At 49.8% G+C, this 22,460-nt stretch overlaps 1 protein-coding gene across 1 annotated transcript in view; it reads left to right on the top strand.

Annotated features, from left to right (window-relative positions):
* TMEM132D (transmembrane protein 132D) overlaps positions 1-22,460 on the top strand; it is a 557,096-nt gene that overhangs the window by 36,713 nt on the left and 497,923 nt on the right. The gene's annotated exons all lie outside the window — the stretch shown is intronic.

Raw genomic sequence — 22,460 nt, 5'->3', positions numbered from 1 at the left:
CAAGATGTCTGACTCCGGGGGTGCCTGGGGGGCTCAGTCGGTCAGGTGTCTGATTTCACCTTAGGTCACAATCTCATGGTTCATGGGTTCGAGCCCCGCGTCGGGCTCTGTGCTGACAGTGTGGAGTCTGCTTGGGATTCTCTGTTTCTCCTTCTCTCTCTGCCCATCCCCTGCTGTCTCTCTCTCTCTCTCTCTCTCTCTCTCTCTCTCTCTCTCTTTCTCTCTCTCACAAAATAAATGAACATAAAAACAAGATACATGGCTACCTTCCAAAGTTCTGAAAAATCACTGATTTCTGCCAGACACTGTGGCCTGAGAATGAGCATCTGAGCATGGGAGATGATCACCCACAATCCCGCAGAGAGAGAGAGGGAGAGAGGAAACAACCAGTGGCTCATTTGTGATCCTGTGACATTCGGTGTCACGTACGACTCGTATTACAAGACATCGCTCGTTTATGGAGTTAAGAGTTATTAGGAATGTCTGCCCATCTTGCAGAACATGCACAGAGCAAGTCACTTGCAATCCGCGGTTTTACTCCTAAGGTATGATTTGCAGACTTTGCATCAGCACCTGCCCCCACTGCCCAGTCCCAGAAGGTCCTAGATAACACCTGTTGAAGCTGTTTGTGTGCTGACAAGTGTCAGCCCTGATGCATTTGTGCTCCATTTACCTGTGAGGCGGTGCAGATTGTACGTGGCACACCGTCAGTGGCTGACGTTCATGGAGATCCGGGTCAGCGATTGGTGGCTCATGGTCAAAGGTCATTTTCTACCTGCCCCCGCCCCCCCCCACCGTTTTGGGTGGTCCCGAGCTAAAAGCAGTTTTTACATTTTTAAATGGCTAAAAAAATCAAAAGAGTAATATCGTGTGACAGGAGGAAATTATAGGCGTTTCCGATTTCAGTGTCCAAATACAAAGTGTTATTGGAACATAGCCACAGTGACTCAGTTATGTCATTGACCGCTTTTTGCTGTAGTCTCAGCTGAGTAGTTGTGGCAGAGACCCTGTGACTCTCAGAGTCTAAAACATTTACCGTCTGTCCCTTCATAGAAACGGTTTGCTGGGCCCTGACGTGGACTACGATGTGGACATCCCCCTGCCTGGAGTTGTGAAGTGCACAACACGCACAACTGTATTGAAGCAGCATTGCATATACAAGGGCGCACATATTTTACCAAATAAAACAAGGCTATACCATGCGGTAATTTGTTTTATCACTGCTGACATTTTGGTTGCCTGTAATTTTTCACTATTACAAATAATGCTGTGGTAAACATCCTTGTACCTTCATACAGCCTTCTGCATGTTACTGAGGTTACAATTATCTCCAGCTGAGAGCCACGTAAATGCTGGCATGTGTACAATTTAATCAACAATGTGGCAACTTGTAGTAAATGAACAATTTTTCAATTTAATATTTATGACGGCAGCCTAAGAGAAGAAAATCTGGTTACGGGGGAAAAAAAAGTCTATAATGAATCAGGAGGTTTTAAAATCCTAAATATGAAAGGCAAGTCAACTAATTTCCAAATAATTGGGAAACTATTCAGTATGGAGAAAATAAAGCTTTCTCACGTGCTCAGATTAGTTCTCTCTGCAAATGTGATCCTGATTTACTTGTAGAAGTCGGTTTTCGCCGTGGATAGCAACATCTGCCTTTGTCTGCGTCTGTGAAAGTATTTGAACGAAAGCATTCAGAATACAGGCTGTGTTTTCCATACTGAGCTAATATTTGCGTGGATACTGAGATGTTCCCTCCGAAGTAAATACTCACCTCAGTTTTGCTCTGATTTGAGTGCTCGGATCAACACCCACCGGTAACTGTTTATGAGATCGGGTTTTCCTCGTGGTGGAATCCGCTAGAACCAATAGAAGTGTCTGGCCCCCCGCTATCTCTTGATGTGCTGCTCCTTTTAAAAGAATCTAATGAAGAAAAGTAGTTTGTGTATTTGTATGAAAAAGTCCTCAGTGCGTGTGGAATAGCGCGTGTATTAATGACTCATGGTTGGCAGTGATGGGCAGCAGGTGTCCTGAAAATGTAGAATATGGATTCTTTTCCCGTCCTGGAAGGTCCAGATATATCTGCACAAAGTTTCCCTTGACTGAATGACATCAATCTGGCCTGTCAGTCTTCTTACTCAGTTCTGGGAAGTTTTTATTTATTTTATTTTACTTTATTTATTTTATTTTATTTATTTTATTTTATTTTATTTATTATTTTATATTTATTTTATTTTACTTTATTTATTTTATTTTATTTTATTTATTATTTATATTTTATTTTATTTTACTTTATTTATCTTATCTTATTTTATTTATTATTTTATATTTTATTTATTTTATTTATTTTATTTTATTTTATTTATTATTTATATTTTATTTTATTTTACTTTATTTTATTTTATTTTATTTATTATTTTATATTTTATTTTATTTTACTTTATTTTATTTTAGTTTATTTATTATTTTATATTTTACTTTATTTTATTTTATTTTATTATTTTATATTATATTTTATTTATTTTATTTTATTTTATTTATTATTTTATATTTATTTATATTTTATTTTATTTTATTTTATTTTATTTAAAAAATTTTTTTAATTTACTTATTTTGAGAGAGACAGAGCATGAGCCGAGGAGGGGCAGAGAGCAGGAGAGCGGGAGAGAGAATCCCAAGCGGGCTCTGCAGAGTCCGTGCACAGCCCGATGTGGGGCTTGAACTCACGAAACCTTGAGAGCACGACCTGAGCTGAAATCAAGAGTCGGATGCTCAGCCGACTGAGCCCCCCAGCTGCCCCATCTGCGAAGTATTTTAGAAAGCATTCTGGTTCTGACAGAGAGCATGTTTGTAAAGTGTCCTGTTCACAACCAGACTCACAAACAAACAGAAATCAAAACCCCATGCGCAGCTCAACCAGACCACCCCAGGCCCACACGGTGTACAACTCATGTTTCCACGAGGCTGGATGTCACCTTCGGCTGACGTTTTTGCCCCTGGTGTCCCCTTAACCTGTTTCGTATTTGCATGGCAGATTATTTTCAAAAGCTTTAAAATAAGCAGCTGGCACATGTCCTCGGAGGGGCATGGTGGGCGCATTCCAAAGGTATGTGTGCTAACACATTCAGAGTTGAGTTATTGCTTAGGGCGTTCTGGAATGTTCTCTGCCCGGAACTGGAGAGAACTCTCTGATTGGCTCCTCCTCTGTCTCTTCGGCTTGTACCCGCCTCCCTGACTGTGGCTCCTCCAATGTGAGCACGAGACAGAGAGCAGCACTGCTTTCACGCCTGGACCTACACATCCCTCAGCTCTCACGTTTAATAACCCCGAATTAAGTCTGGGATCATGCTTTCCACAACTGAAATCTAACTGGTGGGCAGCCGGTGTTGCAGTGGGAGCTCTTACCAAACAGAAGGCCGATGCCGCATGTTTTCCTCCCGCTGTTACGAGCGCCCCCAGATACCCCTGTCTGTTGGACAGGACAGGTGGGGGGGTCTGCCATGGCGTGGGGGAGACCCTGGGCTTGTCAGGTGGTCGGTCGGCAACACGTAAGTCTTCAGCTCTGCTTATAGATTAACTGTTCAGTCCGAGCATTCTCTGACCCCGTCCCTTACCTGCCTGACGCGTGACCTAGTATCACAGTCGTGTCACCGGATTCAAGTGAGGTACTGTGTGTGAAAGAGCGAGCACATTGCCTTCAAGCACTGGAATAAATAGAGAAGAGTTTCCTCCTGCAATTTTGTCTCCTGCTTCCCCGATGGGCCCCGTCCACAAAGTGACCACCTAGTTTCTGTACCTCGTTCTGTCAGCGGCGTTGACATTTCATAATCATGCTGTGTGTGTGTTCGTTCTGCGCGCCTGTATCAACAGAACTCAGGTAGATTCAAATCTGATTATCCTGCAAATGAAACGAGTAGCTTTGTAAAAAAAAACTTTTTTTTACATGTATTTATTTTTGAGAGAGACTGAGCACAAACGGGGGAGGAGCAGAGAGAAAAAGAGGGAGACACAGACTCCGAAGCAGCTCCAGGCTCTGAGCTGTCAGCACAGAGCCCGACGCGGGGCTCGAACTCACGGACCGCGAGATCGTGACCTGAGCCGAAGTCAGACCCTTAAACGACCGAGCCACCCAGACACCCCATGAAGCAATTAGCTTTTTGTAGGGTCAAAGCGAACTGCACCCGAAGGTTTTGGTTTTGGTTGTGGACTGATGGTTCAGACTAAAGGAGGGTTTGTTTTTTTTTTTTCCGCCTAGAAAAACAAGTGTGGTTTTATGGTTGCATTTGTTTGGGCTTTGGTTCTGCGTTTTAGGAGAGAGCTCATTCGTATCCTTAAACGCGACGTTTTAAGAGCTGTATTTATATGTATATATAAAAGATGGGAATGGAATAGCTCTTTGTGTTTAGAAGATGAGAATTGCTCTAACACGGTTATACCACCGTGCGGCTCCGATGTGTCCCTTTGTGAAAGAGGAAACTGGGAAACTGGAGGTGGGTAAGGTCAACCTTGCGGCATGATAAACTCCTGCCCGTGACCGAAGACACGTTTCTCTGGAGCATTTCCCTTCTGAGTATTGAGCCTACGCGCGAGTCTGGGATCTGCAGCCTGGACGTGGCACTTTGCGGTTAACCGGAGGCGGGGAAAGGGGGGAAGTGGTCCGGGTGCAACCAGAGGGCATTACCAGGAACAACAGAATGTGATTCTGCGCGGCGGGAAGGAAGGCGAGCCAGAACACGGGAATTCATTTCTTCTTCCTCTCGGCCGACACATGCGCGCCAAAGACGCCTCGAAACTGCTGTGCCAGTTGAATCTTCGGGTATATGACTGAAATGGAACCTCAAAATTATTTCTTACCTTTATGGAACAAGATGAGGAGTGGAAAAAAAATGGAAGTGACCGATCAAAGGGTTTTCAAACCCAAGAAAGGACCGCTGTGCCCAAGTCTTCCCGAAAGTAGTCTTTCGTTTTTTCTACCCAGTGGCGTCTACCCAGGGCCTGCTGGGCATGGGGAAGAGTCACGTAGAGCATTTTATCTTCTTGATGTTTTTCTGCATTTTTCTTCAGTGGAAAAAGGGGTATGTGTGTGTGTGTTTTATTTTCAAATCTCCTTTACTAATAGGACCAACTTATCCAAACAAGCTGTTTTTATCTCAAGACGAAGCTGATGTATTTATGTACTGGGTGACAATTCTCTTTATGTATCGAGGAAGAAAACTGTCATTTCTGTGTCCCGAGTCCTCCACGTTTCATTGAAGGGCAGATCCTGAACGGGACCATTTGCAGCAAGTCTTACAAAATCTCTGTGATAATTTTCAAAGGAGCCATTAGGATTATCTTTGGGCATTTCAGATGTCGAATACAGAGAAGGTACCCGCGGTTCCCAGGGACGATCCTGCTGGGTGGACAGTAACCGTGATGTTCACCGTGTGGAGGGCAGTATGTCCTCTGCTCTTTTGACTTAATTCAGTAGATTCATAGTCTACTAATGATGCCCTGCTAAGCTGCAGGTTTTATACAGTTCTTCTAATTTGGAGCGGACACACCCCCATTTTAGATAATATTCATTCTCTCTCTTCTAAAAATACGGCAGTTTGGGCGAGTGGCGGTGGTCGGCTTGCCTTGGAGAGCATGTGAAGTTTGGGTTATTATTTAGCTATGAATAAAATCTGATCCAAGGGAAGTAAACATGGGGATAAATGATTTTCCGTGCAGTTCTGCCCTCAGGCCTGAATGGTGTCACGGAGAGAATTAACTCATTATCTCTGAGACTTAGCTGTGTCTTAAATGACATTGGGAAGAGAATCCCTTGAATTTGTTTTCATTGTCAGGTGCTTACGAACGTCCTCTCCGCGTGCTAGGGTGCCGGCCCACGGCCACGAGGGTAGCACCCCGAATTCTGCTCGATGCAGTCAGGGTGGGCTATCGTTTGCTACATGAACAAACAGCCCCTGAGTTTCTGGTGCTTAAAACAACTAAGGTTGATGTCTGTTCACACGACGCGTCCGATGAGTTTCAGCCACGGGCCCTGCTGGGCGTTCTGGGTTCCCATTTGGGACCCAGGCTGGTGGGGGCAGCATCCCCACCTGGAGCCGGGCTGGCCGGGCGGTGGAGGGAGACGCAGGCTGGCACAGGTGCTCACACGGCTTCAGGCCTGAAGTGACACAGTCCGCTTTGTAACTTTCCACCGACCAAAGCCAGCCACGGGGCCACGGGGCTGTGCACGCACGCGTTCTCCGGGAGGGACACCGTGTTCCCGAAAGGAGAACTAACGTGGTGCAGAGGGTTACGGGCTGTCTCTCAGCGCTCACAGCAGTTACTGGGGGGTGGGGGGAGACGCCCACGTGTGGTGTGGGTTGTGGTGAGCGCCACGGACAGAGGCGAAGGTGGTGCGAGGCTGGGAGATGACCCGGGGTGACCGAGGGCCGGTCGGGAAGAGACCCGCTGGGGAGCCGGCGCTCCTGCAGGGACCTGAGTGCAGCCACCAGGCCGGCCACCGGCGTCTGTCTGTGTTACTCGGGCCCAACGGCGGTTCGGATTGCTTTTAAGGCTTAATGGAGGATTTTGTGCTTATAATGGGCACAGCTTCCATTTCCGGCTGGGATAGGCTGTCTCACATTAGACCAGAACTTTTGCTCAGATGGAGTAGTGGCTTGGGGTAGATTTTCCTACACCTGGACACAGATACATACACACAGGCGCAGGTGGGCACACACAGACACACAGATTCACGTACATGGATGTGGACACACAGACGCAGATTCACACGTATAGACACACAGACACAGCCAGAGACACAGATACACAGACACACGTACATTCACACACAGAGGCACATGGATACACACAGATTCACATGCAGACAGAAAGACACAGATTCATGCACACACACACACACACACAGATTCACGGACACAGACACATAGACACAGGCACAGACGCACAGCTTCACACACACACACACACACACACACACGCACACACACACACTGGAGAGACTACCAGGCCACCAGAACTTGAAGGAAGAAGATGCTGTGGTTACATATTCCAGAAGCAAATCACCCGCAGAGTTAGTGTAGTAAGCCTATAATTTATCAGTATCCTTCCTGATTCGTGGAGTTGATGGGTTCAGCTGAGTCGTTCTTGTTTGGGGTCCCCAGCACTACTGTAGGCAGGTGGTGACCGGGGCTGGCATCATCCCAAGGCTTCTCCATGGTCCTGTCTGGTCCAGGGGCTGGATGATGCCATGCTGCCTCTCCATTCGGCTGCCTCGGGCTTCCTCAAAGCTTGCTGGCTTGATGGTGGTCAGACTTCTTGCGTGGGACCTCCTTTCCCGCAGCGGTGTTCCAAGGTTCAGGAAGGGGAAGCTGCCATTGCCTTTGGGTGTGGGGCTGGCAGAGCATCCCTTTCCTATTCCGTAGGTCACTGAACCTGCTCAGATTTGAGGACGGGCCTCCCCTCTCCATGGGCGGGGGTCAGAACGTGCAGATGCCTACATCCACCACAGAAGACCCAATACCTTGGGCATCCCGATGTTCGGAATCACCGTGGACCCAGCGCGTTTGCTGATGTTAAGGAAACAAAGTGGACCAGGGTGGTCGGAAGTCCCTGGGGTCAGGGTGGTGCAGGCGACAGGGCTGACGTAAGGGACACAGAGGAAGAGGAGGCAGAGGAGGGGGCCCAACATTGTGCACCAGTATTTCCCTTGAAGTATTTGCCAAGTAACAGCGACAGCGGGAATACCGAGGAAGGGAACGGAGTGGCAGCTCCAAGGCCGATGAGCTAAGCCAGTGCCCTCGGCAGTCTCGTGGTGCGGTCTGCCAGAGACAAAAATCGGGTTCCAGACCAGCCCTTGGGACCTGGGCCCATAAACACTCAGGCTCCTTGTTGTGGCTCCCGAAGGGCCAAGATTCGGGCCAAGAGTATGCGTGGACCAGAGCTAGAGTAACCCTCACAAAAGCCTCACCATCAGCTTCGAAATAGCTCAGTTGCAGGCTGGAGTAAGATAGTTTCCTCTAACTCAAATTGCCTGCCAGAAACAAAATCAGCTCTCCCTGGGGAGAAGTTAACATAATCCAGAGCCTTTACAGGTTTTCGTATGCATCGTCTGACATTCAGGAAAAAATTGCCAGATGCACAAAGAGCCAGGACCAACGGTAGAGAGGGCACATGTAGACCCAGGGCGATCCAGGTACTGGGATTTCCATAATGTATTTAAAAATACCTGTCCTGGGGGCGCCTGAGTGCCTCAGTCGGTTGAGCGTCCGACTTTGGCTCAGGTCATGATCTCATGGCTCATGAGTTCGAGCCCCGAGTCGGGCTCTGTCCTGACAGCTCAGAGCCTGGAGCCTGCTTCCGATTCTGTGTCTCCCTCTCTCTCTGCCCCTAACCCACTTGCATTCTATCTCTGTCTCTCTCAAAAATAAATAAACATTAAAAAAAAAATACCTGTCCTAAATGTATTCAAGAAAACAGATGATGTGATGGGAAGATTTAGCAGGAAATCAAAATATGTTCAGATGAATCGAATAAAAGTGGTAGGGCTGAATAGTAGAGTAACTGAAAATAAGAATAGTGGTTTTTAAAAAAGTTTTCATTTATTTATTTATTTTGAGAGAGAACTCATGCATGAGTGGGGGAAGGCCAGAGAGAGAGAAAGAGAGGGAGGGAATCCCAGGTAGGCTTTGGCTGTCAGCACGGAGCCTGACATGGGGCTCGAACCCATAAACTGTGAGATCATTACCTGAGCCGAAAACAAGAGTCGGATGCTTAACCGACTGAGCCACCCAGGTGCCCCAAGAATAATAGTTGGTTTACAAGCAAATTGAGATTAGGGACTGGAATGGAGGTCAGTAAAACACACTCTGAAGAGCAAAGAGGGGGAGAGAGAGAGCAGCGCATGGTAGAAATTCCCCAAAGAGGTGAGAACCATCGAGGCACGGAGTCCAGAAGACCTGTGACCTCAACACAGACACAGAAGGAGCCGCATCCCGCTCGAAACAGAAAGATGGCATTTAACTTCAAAGAGGAACTAGGAAGAGTGACCGTGTACTTTTCAGTGGAAATAATGAGACTTGGGAGACGATGGAGTCACACACTTGAAAATGCATTGTTCACAAATGAAGAGTAACCTCTGATATTTTTGTTCCATCTTCATGCTGTGTTTCCTACAAAAGCACAGAGAATGTGTCCCAGATGTCTTCTGTGGAAGGTATGACAAAAGGGAAGGAGGTGGGATAAAGGATAGTGGTGAGTGTGCAGGAAATTGATCGCACAGAGTAACGATCGGATAAACTGTCAGCGATCGCTGTATTTGAAGTTTAATGGAGCTTGTTTGTGACATGCTGATTCTGTTATTGCCACTCATTTTAATTTGGGATAAATCTCCTATAAACTCATAGCTAAATTTTGAGATATATCTTACCGGCGGGCTACTGGTTGGCCCTCGTGGGATGACATTTGAATGTGATTGTTCTATCTGGAATTTATTTATGTATTTGTCTATTTAGAGAGAGCGTGAGTGGAAGGGAGGGGCGAGAGGGGGGCAGAGAATCATAGGCAGGCTCTGTGCCCAGCGTGGAGCCCCACCAACTTGGGGCTCGATCTCACGACCCTCAGATCATGACCTGAGCCCAAATCAAGAGTCGGATGCTTAACCGACTGAGCTACCCAGGTGCCCCTGGAATTTAAATCTAGTAAGACAGAGTGGGAAATTATGGGGATTATAGGCATGATGGTTTCAGTCTTAAACATTTTGCTTTCCCCAAAAAGTATTATAAATGGTTTTGCTGTTGTTGGTTTCTGACTCATGTAGGACTGGTGGCTCTGGATACGTCTATATATATATACACACATATATATATACACACATACGTCTATAACAGTGACAGGGAAAAAACATTCAGGTTTCCTGGGGGTTTTAGACGCTACTTTTACATGAAGCCATTTTCCGGCAATTTGTTCTGCCTCTAAACACTGTTACAGGGAAGTGGTGTTTTGATTATGAACCATCCCTGGAATATTAGCCGCAAGACACATCACCTTCAGATGCATGTTTAAAAAATATGTATGTATATACATATATGTATTTCAGGTCCTTGTTTATCTCCCTAGTTTGCATATATTTTCCTTCTAAATATTGAAATAGAATGAACAGGGAAGGGGTCTGATGTTACCCATTCTGTGCCCACCAATAGGTAAACTTGATTCAAGAACACAGGGAACGTTTTCATCAGGATGACCCAACCTTTCTCACCGAAATCACATCAGAGGTGAAGGAGGGACATGTGACTGTTCACAGAGCTTAACAGTGTCCCCCCACCTCATGAATTATGCGATTCCATCTTTTTTTGAGAGAGAATGCGAACTTGCAAGTGGGGGAGGGAGGGGCGAGAGAGAGAGAGAGAGAGAGAGAGAGAGAGAGAGAGAGAATCCCAATCAGGCTCCGAGCTCAGCCTGGAGACTTGACGCAGGGCTCGGTCCCACATCCACGAGATCACGACCCAAGCTGACATCGAGAGTTGGATGCTCAACCGACTGAGCCACCCAGGGGCCCCTCCATCATTTTTCCCAATGGAAAATGCTCAGCGTGACCTCCAGCCTGTCAAGCTAAATTGGGCAGCATGTTCCAAGTCCGCATCCTATGGTTACTCATCCGTGGAGGCCCGTGACTCAGCCCCTTGTCCGTGCAGAAGAACCGTAGAGGGGAGAGGGTTGGCTGTGGTGCAGCTGAAAGTGTGATGTCACAACTGTGGTCTTAGGACAGCTGCTCGCACTCGAGGCGTTTCCAGCCGCGCAGTGGTGTTCCGTCTTATTTACACGTACGCGAGGGGCTCACGTGTGTTCCTCAGCGAGGCCAGTACAGGAAGGTTGTCTTTCAGAGCTAGGGAAGGTCCTCTGTGTTCACATGAGCATCAGGTAGGTTTGGATCTTTTTTTTTTTAATATTTTTAATTTTTTTTTTTGGTTGATTTTTCAGAGAGTGCAGGTGGGGGCAGGGCAGAGAGAGGGGGATGGGATTTGAAGCCGGCTCCGCGCTGTCCGCACACAGCCTGAGTCTAATTTGGATGCCCAACCAACTGAGCGACCCAAGTGCCCCGGCTGGATCTTTCAATAGGGATAAATGATATCCCTAAATATTGGGGTCACACTGGTCTCAGCAAGACACTTAAGTTAGGAGAGGCGTAGGGGGCCCAGAAGTCTGACGTCGAGGTAGCTATGTAGCCCGCCTCCCCTATCTCGCCCGCCCTCCAGGACAGGTGCTCAGGTAGTAATAATTTGCAGGATTACCTGCACTGTTTAAATTACTCTCTCTCTTCCCCGCCATGTCCCTCTCTCTCAGTTTTTCCGAGCATGTGAAGTTAAATTGGTTTATTACTATTTTTCATTGCAAAGAAGATGTCATCTTGTGAGATGAATCCTGTTTTCAGGTATGTTAAAAACACGCGTCCCACCACGGACAAGATAGAAAGGCTGCCTGCCTGTTCCAGGGAACAAGTTTGAATAGATTCCAGATAAAGGTTAGATAGTCATTAAAGTATCTTTTGGTATCTATTTTATCCGTTTATCAGTAGCAACTTTTTGTGCATTTGGTCTTGTGTTTTTTTGATTATAAAAGCAGTATATTTGGGGGTGCCCGGGTGGCTCAGTCGGTTGAGCGTCCGACTTCAGCTCAGGTCATGATGTCGCCGTCCGTGAGTTCGGGCCCCGCGTCGGGCTCTGTGCTGATACCTCGGAGCCTGGAGCCTGTTTCCGATTCTGTGTCTCCCTCTCTCTGCCCCTCCCCCGTTCATGCTCTGTCTCTCTCTCTCTGTCCCAAAAATAAATAAACGTTGAAAAAAAAAATGGCCCCTGCGGTTAAACACGCTGAAGGAATGCGGCTGGGATGACACTTGTCTGAGGTCATACTTCTAAGGGCGGCCCCACATCTGTGCGCACCACCAGGATTTTCAAACGCAGGGAAGTCCTTTGCATTTGGCCTTTGCAATGCCTGCCGTTTCTGCAATCAACAGCACGATTGCTTGCTTAATGTTCTTTTTTTTTGCAAAGAAGACACTTTGTAAATAAAAGAGGTGGTAGAAAATGTTATGTTATAATCAAAACGGGAAGCCAGAATTCTGAAAAATAGAAATAACAATTAAACACAGCGAAAATGGAATGAGTGTTGTCTCCCTAGGTCTGGAGGGGAGAGCAGTAATGCTGGAAATTGGATGCACCAGCCTGACACGGCCGTTTTCTCCTGGTGTCATCAGCTGGAAAGACGCAGAAAAAAAGAAAAAGTCCTACCATGTATGGTATGACCGTGTCCTCCATCGGTGTGTCAGCCTACCGGAGTCACTGTGTGTGGGCTGGCAGGTGTCCCTTGGAGTCTTCGGGGAATCTGGGTTTTGGGATTGTCCAGTGAAATGTTTCCAAGTGAGAGCGCAGTAGTGCCCTGACTGTTGGTGAGGACAAGGGATGTTAGCCGTTCTCCTCCCCCTCCTCCCCCTCCTCCCCCCTCCTCCCCTCCCCCTCCTCCCCTCCCCCTCCTCCTCCTCCCCTCCCCCCTCCCCTCCCCCTCCTCCCTCCTCCTCTTCCCTCCTCTCCTCCTCCCATCCCCCTTTTCCCTCCTCCCCCTCCTCCTCCCCCCTTTTCTTCCTCTCCTCTCCTCCTCCTCCCATCCCCCTTTTCCCTCCTCCCCCTCCTCCTCCCCCCTTTTCTTCCTCTCCTCTCCTCCTCCTCCCATCCCCCTTCTCCCTCCTCTCCCTCCTCCCCCCTCCCTCCTCCCATCCCCCTTCTCCCTTCTCTCCCTCCTCCCCCTCCCTCCTCCCATCCCCCTTCTCCCTCCTCCCTCCCCCTCCTCTCCCTCCTCCCCCTCCTCAACCTCCTCCCCTTCCTCCCCCTCCCCCTCTCCCTCCTCCCCCCTCTCCCTCCCTCTCCCTTCCTCCTCCCCTTTTTCTTCCTCCTCTTCTTCGTTTTCTTATATCTGATCTTAATTTTTATTAAAGGGACTGGATACCCGTTCCTCTGTTGAGTGTTACTGAGGTCACTGCTCCGGTTCACTTCTCATTTACATACAATTAATATTTCAGTGCCGACTACTCACCTTTGGCTTTTGGTTCTTCCCGCCATATTCCGTCTTTGCTTCTCCCTCTGTGAATCCTAACTTTATCTATTAAAGGGAGAGAACTTAGGGCATACGTTTAAGAAATCGTTTAAATGAAAACTCCAAACAGCATTAACATTTCAGGGCACCTCATTATTACTACAGAGCAGGGAAGGAAATACACAAGGTAAAATTAACAAACTTTTGGCTGAAGTTCATGGCTTTGAAGAAGATGTTCTCTCCAAGGAACAGTGGGACTTAGGGTTGATTAAACTGGGATTTCACCATCTCTCAGCCTTGAATGCCAGAGATAAGAAGTCATTTGATCTAATTAGACAATCTTATGGGGACTTTGAAAGAACCAACCTATGGTGATATTTTTTTTCTTTTTTAAATCTTAGAAGGGGATTTTCAGAGGTGTGTGAATCTGTTTCTTTCATCCGAGATTCGAAATTTTCCAAGAACGAAGAGCATGGGAGCCTAGCACCTGAAAACTTTCGGTGACTACCTTCCTGAGACTTTACAAAATCATAATTTTGTATGTGCACCTCTAAGTGTGTGCATGCATATAGCACATCGGCCATGGAATGTGTGTTATGTATGGACGTGTGTGTGTATTTACTGTTCCCCAGTCTGTAGCTCAGCCGTTGTGATAAAGTTGCATAAGCACAACCTGTACGATTCTGTAGACTTCCGCTGTTTTATAATCAAACGGCAGGGCACACGACTAAAGATAGTTCTTAAATTTGGTCACGTGGTCTGCAGTAACGCTTCTGGGTGATACTCCTTAAGCGGGTAGCGCTGGTCAGCCACTGTGCTTGGGTGTGGCCTCGTGGGTTGTCACGGCAGTCCTGTGTGGGGGCCTCTGTCGTCCGCCTTGCAGCTGAGGGACAGGGACACAGCTTCCGAAGCTTGCCCAGGCCCCCGAGCAGTAAAGGGACAAGCTGGCCTCCCGTGGCTGGAGAAGGGACTGCTTCATGGGCCACTCGCGACGGCTTCAGGATGGCACAGCCCGTGGAACTGAACTTTTCACTTTTAATGTGTGTGTTTCAGAAGGTCTGGATCATCGTTCTGTTTTTACTTTTCCCCAAGTGTATGTGATTTGCTTCCTGGGTTGAAGTAGAAGGTCTGGGTTTTTTATTCCCACTTATTAGATGCTGACAAGTAAATCAAGGAATTCAACACTAGGCTGCAGAAACTTGACTTAGGTTCTGTCGTCCATCTTTACAGCCCAGGTCTGTGGGGCAGGTGCTCAGGGCCCCTGCGGGTGAGGGGCGGGAGCCCTGGGGCTGTCACCGTGATGGGCAGGTCTACCTCACTCCCAGCCGCCCCCCTTTCCACAACTGGTGCCTCGGAAAGACGGAGAGAGCAACCTCTCTGAGCATCGTTCTCCAAAGAGGGTGGTGTCCTTGCCGGTGTGGACAGAAAATATCGGAGCTTCCACTTCTGTATTTAAATTTTATCCTAAACAATGTTTTTTAAAAAATTTTTAATGTTTACTTACTTTTGAGAGAGAGAGAGAGAGCATGTGAGCAGGGGAGGGACACAGAGAGAGGGAGACACAGAATCCGAAGCAGGCTCCAGGCCCTGAGCTGTCAGCACAGAGCCCGATGCAGGGCTTGAACCCACAAACCGCGAGATCGTGACCTGAGCTGAAGTCGGTTGCTCAATCTACTGGGCCACCCAGGCGCCCCTTAAAAGATTGTTTTTTTTTGTTTTTAATTTTTTAAATGTTTATTTATTTTTGAGAGAGAGACAGAATGCGACTGGGTTAGGGGCAGGGGGAGAGGGAGACACAGAATCCGAAGCGGGCTCCAGGCTCCGAGCTGTCGGCACAGAGCCCGACGCGGGGCTCGAACCCACGAACCTCGAGATCGTGACCTGAGCCGAAGTCGGACGCTCCACCGACTGAGCCACCCAGGCGCCCCATGTCGATTTTTTAATGTTGGGGTTTCATCCTTTTAAAAAATGAATTTCTAGGAGCCGTTTCACAGGGAGGGTCAGCTTTCACGTTTTAAGGTTTTTGTTTTTCCAGAGCAGTAGCAGCAGTTGCCACACGCAGACCCACGTCTGTGTCACGCCGGCCCTATTTTACTTCCCTTCGTTGTAACTCAGGGCAGAGGGGCCTGATCTAAAGTTTGAGTGGAGGAGGAACCAGGCCTTTGCTGGGCGTTGGGGCCGTCTCGCTGTCCCCGCAGACAGACACCCTCTGGTGGCCTGGCCTCCAGCCCTGCGTTCGGAGGGATCCATGAACTCAGACGGAGTCTGGACAACATACGCCCTCTTCCACCTGGGACGTTTTAGGAAGAAGGTTAGAGTGGGGTTTCTGCTCTGGAGATTACGTCTCTGGCAATCTTATTTACTTACTTTTCTCTGAGCTCCAGAGTGATTTAGGGAAGATGCCATTGACGTCTCTGAGTTATAATAGCAGTTCCCCCCACGGCTTTTAATCCTGATTTATGGCCAGGGTTTCAGAGCAGGAATTCAGGGTAGCAGTTTCTGTAACGGAGAGAGCCGCTGTTCCCGCAAAGCACGTTGAGCGATCAGATGTTATCGGTTCATGAAAATGTCAGAGGGTTCGTATCTTTCTTCGGTGGGGCAGCTGTTCAGTGTCAAGTCTGGGAAATCGCTTCATTTTTCTGTTTGAAGAAAGAACACATAGATGTTTTGGATTACGTTTTGCGCGTAACCGTGTAAGACAGACGTATTAAATTAGCCAGGGCCTTTGGAGATCTGCCTCCAAACAGTAAGTTCTACTTGACGTTTTCATTTGCACGTGGCAGGAAGCCACCTCATGTATATTTCACGGGCCCCAAAGCGCCACGGACATCGGAGAACCAACCTGAGGCTGCAGCTTCGTCGCCCGGCAGTACGCGGAGGGGACCAGATCGTCTGCGCTGGTGTTTGGGGTTAAAAAGACTAACAGCAAATCACAACCACAGAGCCACTAAAGCCAAGCGTTTCGCTGGGTGGAGAACGGTCCCTACTCGTGAGGCCCGAGCAAGCTTAGAGACAGAATACATCTCTTCCTTCTTTCGTCTTCCATAAACACAGAGGCGCTTCTGTTCAGAGAACGTGCCTCCTTGAGGAGGGCGCTGGCCAGGTGCGATCTGTTTTTTGCCAGATTCCAGTACTGGGCGCTTTAGCGGGCGCTTTGTTTGTAAATCTGGTCATTCAAGTGGATTCATTTGCAAACGTGAATTTTGTCCTAAAATCCTCCCTACAGAACCTCTCCCCTTGTAAAGAGCGCTGAGGAGCTGAAGTTAGTTTCCGTGTTTCCAGGTGTGTTTTCCATTAAAAGTAATACCCTCGAGGGGCGCCTGGGTAGCTCCGGGGGTTAAGCGTCCGACTTTGGCTCAGGTCTTGATCTTGCAGTTTGTGAGTTCGAGCCCCGCGTCGGGCTCTGTGCTGACAGCTCAGAGCCTGGAGCCCGCTTTGGATTCAGTGTCTCCCCCTCTCTCTGCCCCTTCCCCACTCACGCTCTGTCTCTGTCTCTCTCTCAAGAATAAATAAACGTTAAAAAAAAATTAAAAGCAGTATCCTCGATGGGTTCCTCTGCGGCTCAGTCGGTTAAGCGACCAACTCTTGGTTTTGGCTCATGTCATGATCTCACGGTTTGTGAGTTCCAGTCCCACATCGGGCTCTGCAGTGACAGCAGGGAGCCTGCTTAGGACTCTCTCTCCCTCTCTCTCTGCCCCTTCCCTGCTTTCTCTCTCTCTCCCCTCCCCGCCTTCAAAATAAATAAGTAAAATGTTAAAAAAGTAGTATCCTTGAGAATAAATTATTTTGGGGGAGATGCCAAATGAAAAAATTATCAGACAGTATTTGCCACAATCTACATCCTTGAAACAAAGCAGGCAGCATCTATGAAAGATAAACATGAGATTTCGATGGCACATTTGTTACCGTGTAAATGCCACCGTATTTCCCTTGCAGATGTGATGTGGCGGTGGTCGCACACGTAGGTATTTAGACAGCCAACCGACACCAGAGTCCCGTTTTCTATTTCCTAGAGACTGTTTCTGAAACAAATCCCTTTCGCCTGTAGGTAGAGAATAGACTCCCCGCCCCCCACCTTTTATTGGTTTTCCTTCTTTGCTTTGCAAAATTTGGAATCACTTAGGGAATAGATTCCTTACTGGTTGCCTTAAGTAGTCTGTTAATGGCTGTAGCTACAAGGTAATTTTTTGCGGGGTGCCCAAAGTTCTTAGGTTTGTAGAGATCCAAGTATAATGTTGCCTCCGACTGCTGCTTTTTACTAACAGTATGTGTAAACAGCCGTAGACAGCGAGGGAGTCACTTTACTGCAGCAATTTATCCCTTTATGGTGTTAGGGAGAGGATCCTCTTTCTGATTTTAATGATTCATGGGAAGCATTTATTTTATGTGCATAGAAGGAAAACTGTCATTCCGTTGTTAGGTGAGCCGTACTTTGGCTTGGCAAAGAGCTAATCTATTCCCCTTTTCATTTAAGAAACGCAGAAGGCACTTGAGCCGTGGTGCATGCTGTCAGCATTCATGTGCACATGCGCGTGCTACACACACACACACACACACACACACACACACACATGCGCGTGCGCGCACACACAGCTTCCATCCCCGGAGACACGAGCCAAGCACTCGACGATAAGAGCTCTTCAGTGTGCAAACAGCCGTCCTGCAGATGGTACGAAGCCACGCGTGGATATCAAGAGCCAGCAGGTGGAAACCATCCCTCTGCCGTCCCCAGAGGACCCCGAGGTCTTGTGGTCTGAGCCACACGTGGCTGCGGAGGTCAGGGAGGGGATGGCAGCGAGCTTCGCTGGACGTGGAACGGTGGTGGTCGCCCCGGCCTCTTCGAGGGGCTCCGCACGCGTCACATCCCACGTACGAGGTGTGTTTGCTGCACGTTGATGCCGTGAAATGATGACACCATCGTGGTTGCGCTTACATTTTTAAAAAGAATGTCTATTTTGTATTTTTGAGACAGAAAGAGAGAGGGGGGAAGAGAGAGAGACAGCACGAGCAGGGAAGGGGGAGAGAGAGAGAGAGGGAGACACAGAATCCGAAGCAGGCTCCAGGCTCCGAGCCGTCAGCACAGAGCCCGACGCGGGGCTCGAACCCATGAACCGTGAGGTCAGGACCTGAGCCAAAGTCGGACGCTCAACCGGCCGAGCCAACACTTGTTGTTGGTCTTACACACTGATGCCAGACAGCAGAGCCCCCCGCTCGGGAGCCTAGGCTGGCGGAAACATCCTCCGCTTATTGGGGGGGGGGACACAGGCTGACCCCCCCATCAGAGGTTCCGAAACCGGGCGGGGCAGCTGAGTCTCCTGGAGAGCTCGTCGGAAAGTGGAGAATCCTGGCCACCGCGTCTCTGTGGCTGACGGGCCCTGAAAAGATGCACGTCCCGTTCGTTCCAGGCGGTCGTAAAGAACACAGAGATGCACAGACTGAGTTACTTCACAGCCTGACAAGTATCTGGGGAGGACACACGCCAGATGGCTCGATGGGTGGCCCGTGGGGACATGGGTGGAAACCAGAGCCCAGTGTGGGGAAGGGGTGGGGGTTTCTCTTTGGCATAGCTTTCTTCTTCGTAGAAAGCCCTAATTCGCGTGAAAATGTAAGCGAATCCAAAAGGAAATATTCTCCACTGGTGAAGGAAGGGGGGAGAAGGGAAACAGGGCTGTGTTCTGTGTGCAGGGCTGTGTTCCCTACGGCCTGCAGGGGATCCGGCGACAAGTTCTGTGGACTCGACCGTAGTGTTAGGTGGGGACACTTCCCGGGAGTTTGTGAACGCTAACCGAGTTGTGTTTTGGAAGGCACGCCTGCGTCCCAGCACAACCCAAAGTCAAGCGTGAGGATTTTGGAGGTTGAAGCCTTGAGGCCCGTGAGAGCCACTTACCACCTGCGGGTGACACCCCTGCGGGGACACCCGGGTGCACGAGGCCGAGTCTCTGAAGATGTGTCATTGGTCGATTTGCTCTTCCTTCGGTGGAAGCCAGAGCGGGGAGGGTGGACCCAAGGGAATAAAGCTCCTTGAAGGTAAAAGTGGGGTCCCCGGAGGCGTCGTCTTTGCGGGACGTCCCCGGGACAGAGATGTGACGATTGACACAGCCTTCTGTCTGGATCATGGCTGGGCTCAGGGCAATGGTGACCGGCAGGGCTGAGCAGCCGTGGCCACGCCTCAACCTGTATGATCAGGGGCCGAGCACAGCCCCCTGTGAGGAGGGGAGAGGCGTGGCTGGTGGTTAGCTCGTGGTACACAACCACACAGTACTTCCTTGTGCAGCTTCACATGTGACTCCCCCTGCGGCCCGGTGGGGAGAACTGGATGGCCACCATCCCTGCTTCGTAAGTGGACCGGCTCTCCGTGCTGTCGTGGAGGGGGGGCCGACTTTCTGTAAACGGCTAGATGGTGACTGTGTGCCAGTCACATAAAGTCTGTGTCCCGTGCTGTCCTCCGGGTGGGGACGTGTTGGCCCCTCAGAGGCCGTGGTGGGAGAGGGGCTCTTGTCGTGGGCAGGAGGGCGGAGGGGCAGCAGGTAGGGGAGGGAGGGAGAATACCCACACCGGTGGACCCCGGGAGTCCTTTGCCACTTAGAAATTTGAGTAGCGGGTGGCAGGAAAAGTCACTTCTCAGCGTCTGTCCAATTACAGTGACTTTTCTGTCCCCAATTACTGGAAGTTCTGACTAAGACACTTGGGTTTGTAGTTTTGTAACAGTCCCTGTGGTCACAATTACTACCCCTCATGAAATACCTCCTGTGCTACACATGCCGTTCTGGGTGTGTGTGTGTGTGGGGGGGGGGGGGTGGGCACGTGATCCATCCGCCCATCCACGCGTCGGCCTCTGTCCCTGGGCCCCTTCCTTCCATCCTTGCAGCAACCGAACAGAGTGGGGACTGTGTCCCCGGGTGCACAGGTGGAGGGTGGGGTTCGGGCACACGATGCAGCTTGAGCCTGAGCTCTGGACCCTCTGCCCCCAAGAGGCGCCAGGTGCCGCGACCGCACCATCCAGATTCTTGTCCACAAGTGAGAGGTGACACCCGACCCTCAGGGAGACACACAGGTCAGCTGGCGTGCCAGCTGGGCATCTGAACGGGGTTTGATGCCAAAGTCCGCCGCCCCTGGCCGTCGCTGCCCTCATTTGTGGTCACACCCCGTATTTCTCACGAGGGACAGCTCTGCTTTGCTGTGGGACCTTTGTCATTTCAGACCGAGTGTCGAGAGACACTCATCCTAATTCGGGTGGCACAGTGCACACCCTTTCCCACACTCGGGTGGAACCTTCCCGCCGGCCCCCAGGTCCCAGCTGTGGCCCAGACCTGGCCCCTGTCTCCCTCCCCCCTCCCCCTCCCCCTCCTCCCCCTCCCCCCTCCTCCCTCCCCCTCCTCCCTCCCTTCTTCCCCCTCCCTCCTCCCTCCCTCCCTCCCTCCCTCCTCCCTCCTTCCTTCTTCCCTCCCTCCCTCCCTCCTTCCCCCTCCCTCCTTCCTCCCTCCCTCCCTCCTCCCTCCTTCCTTCTTCCCTCCCTCCCTCCCTCCTTCCTTCCTCCTCCCTCCCTCCCCTCCCCCCTCCCTCCTCCCTCCCTCCCTCCTCCCTCCTTCCTTCTTCCCTCCCTCCCTCCCTCCTTCCTTCCTCCTCCCTCCCTCCCCTCCCCCCTCCTCCCTCCCTCCTTCCCCCTCCCTCCTTCCTCCCTCTCTCCCTCCTCCCTCCTTCCTTCTTCCCTCCCTCCCTCCCTCCTTCCTTCCTCCTCCCTCCCTCCCCTCCCCCCTCCTCCCTCCCTCCTTCCTCCTCCCTCCTTCCTCCCTCTCTCCCTCCTCCCTCCTTCCTTCTTCCCTCCCTCCCTCCCTCCCTCCCTCCTTCTCTCCTTACTCCCTCCCTCCTTCCCTCCTTCCCCCCTCCTCCCCCCTCCCCCCTCCTCCCCCCCTCCTCCCTACCTCCTTCCTTCTTCCCTCCCTCCCTCCTTCCTTCCTCCCTCCCTCCTTCCTTCCTCCTTTCTCCCTCCCCTCCCTCCCTCCTCCCTCCTTCCCTCCCTCCCTGCCTCCCTCCTTCCTCCCTCCCTCCCCGCCTCCTTCCTTCCTCCCTCCCTCCCTCCTTCCCCTCCCTCCTCCCTCCTTCCCTCCTTCCTCCCTCCTTCCCTCCTTCCCTCCTTCCCTCCTTCCCTCCTTCTTCCCTCTCCTCCCTCCCTCCTTCCTCTCTCCCCTCCCTCCCTCCTTCCTCCCTCCCTCCCTGCCTCCCTCCTTCCTCCTTCCCCTCCCTGCCTCCCTCCCTCCTTCCCTCCTTCTTCCCTCCCTCCTTCCTCCTTCCTCCCTCCCTCCCTCCCTCCCTCCCTCCCTCCCTCCCTCCTTCCTCCTTCCTCCCTCCCCTCCCTCCCTCCATCCCTCCCTCCCTCCCTCATCCCCTCCTTCCTCCTCCCTCCCTCCCTCCTCCCTCTCCTTCCTCCCTCCTTCCTCTCTCCCCTCCCTCCCTCCCTCTCTTCCTCCTTTCTGTTAGCCTAGAAGAGAATAAAGGTCTTTGCCCAGCCAACCAACCATGTCAGCCACTGATAACTGCTTGGATTTAATTTCAGTGCTCAAACTGTACCCAACCATAGGTGATAGGTTGTAATTTGGCGGTGGCTGTGGGGGGTGGGGAGTGATGTAAGACTGCTGTGAATGCTAATAGATATTTTGAGATTTATGTGCATGGGTAGATTAGAATTGTTAACATTATTTATAAAGATAATAATTATATAATTTCTAAATTCACAGAAATAGTTTGGCTTAATGATTTCTAAATGCACACAATGGAACATTAGGCAGTTTTTATTAATTCTATTTATGTGTGGAGAAGCAAAGACTAAGAATCCTGAATCTTAAATGCGCCCAAAGAGCGTGTTGTAGAAAATTCTCTTGCTCTATGAGATGAATTTCTGGGCCACAGCAGCCAGGGCCAGACCATGTCCTAGAACCTTTGCCAATAATTTCTGCTTGTGAGGACCCCCACTTTGCCCTTATTTGGTGACTGTGGGTGTCTTTGCATATAATTTACATGCAGTCATTTTCACCCTGGTAAGAGAATATGGTTATTAATGTGCCTGCTGTAAAGTCGGGTGAGCATAAGCTTTCATTTAGAGAGTCTGTCTTTAGGGCACACTTCGTTTCACTTAGAATAAATTATCATACATTTATCATTAGTTAGCACGTTATTAACATTAATATAAACAAATATGTGGCACATTTCTTCAGGAAGATTACGTTTTTAATCACTTAGCGAATGTAGCAGGCAGCTTACACATATTTTATTTTTTAATGGATGTGCTTTCCCCAGGTTCTGTGTTCGCATTAAGAACAGCACTTTGCATCTGTTAGCTCAGGATGGGCTTCGTGGAGGTGAGGGGCTTAAAAATGAAC

This window comes from Lynx canadensis, chromosome D3 (assembly GCF_007474595.2).
Source record: "Lynx canadensis isolate LIC74 chromosome D3, mLynCan4.pri.v2, whole genome shotgun sequence".
NCBI lineage: Eukaryota > Metazoa > Chordata > Mammalia > Carnivora > Felidae > Lynx > Lynx canadensis.
This window is presented reverse-complemented; position numbering and strand designations above follow the sequence as displayed.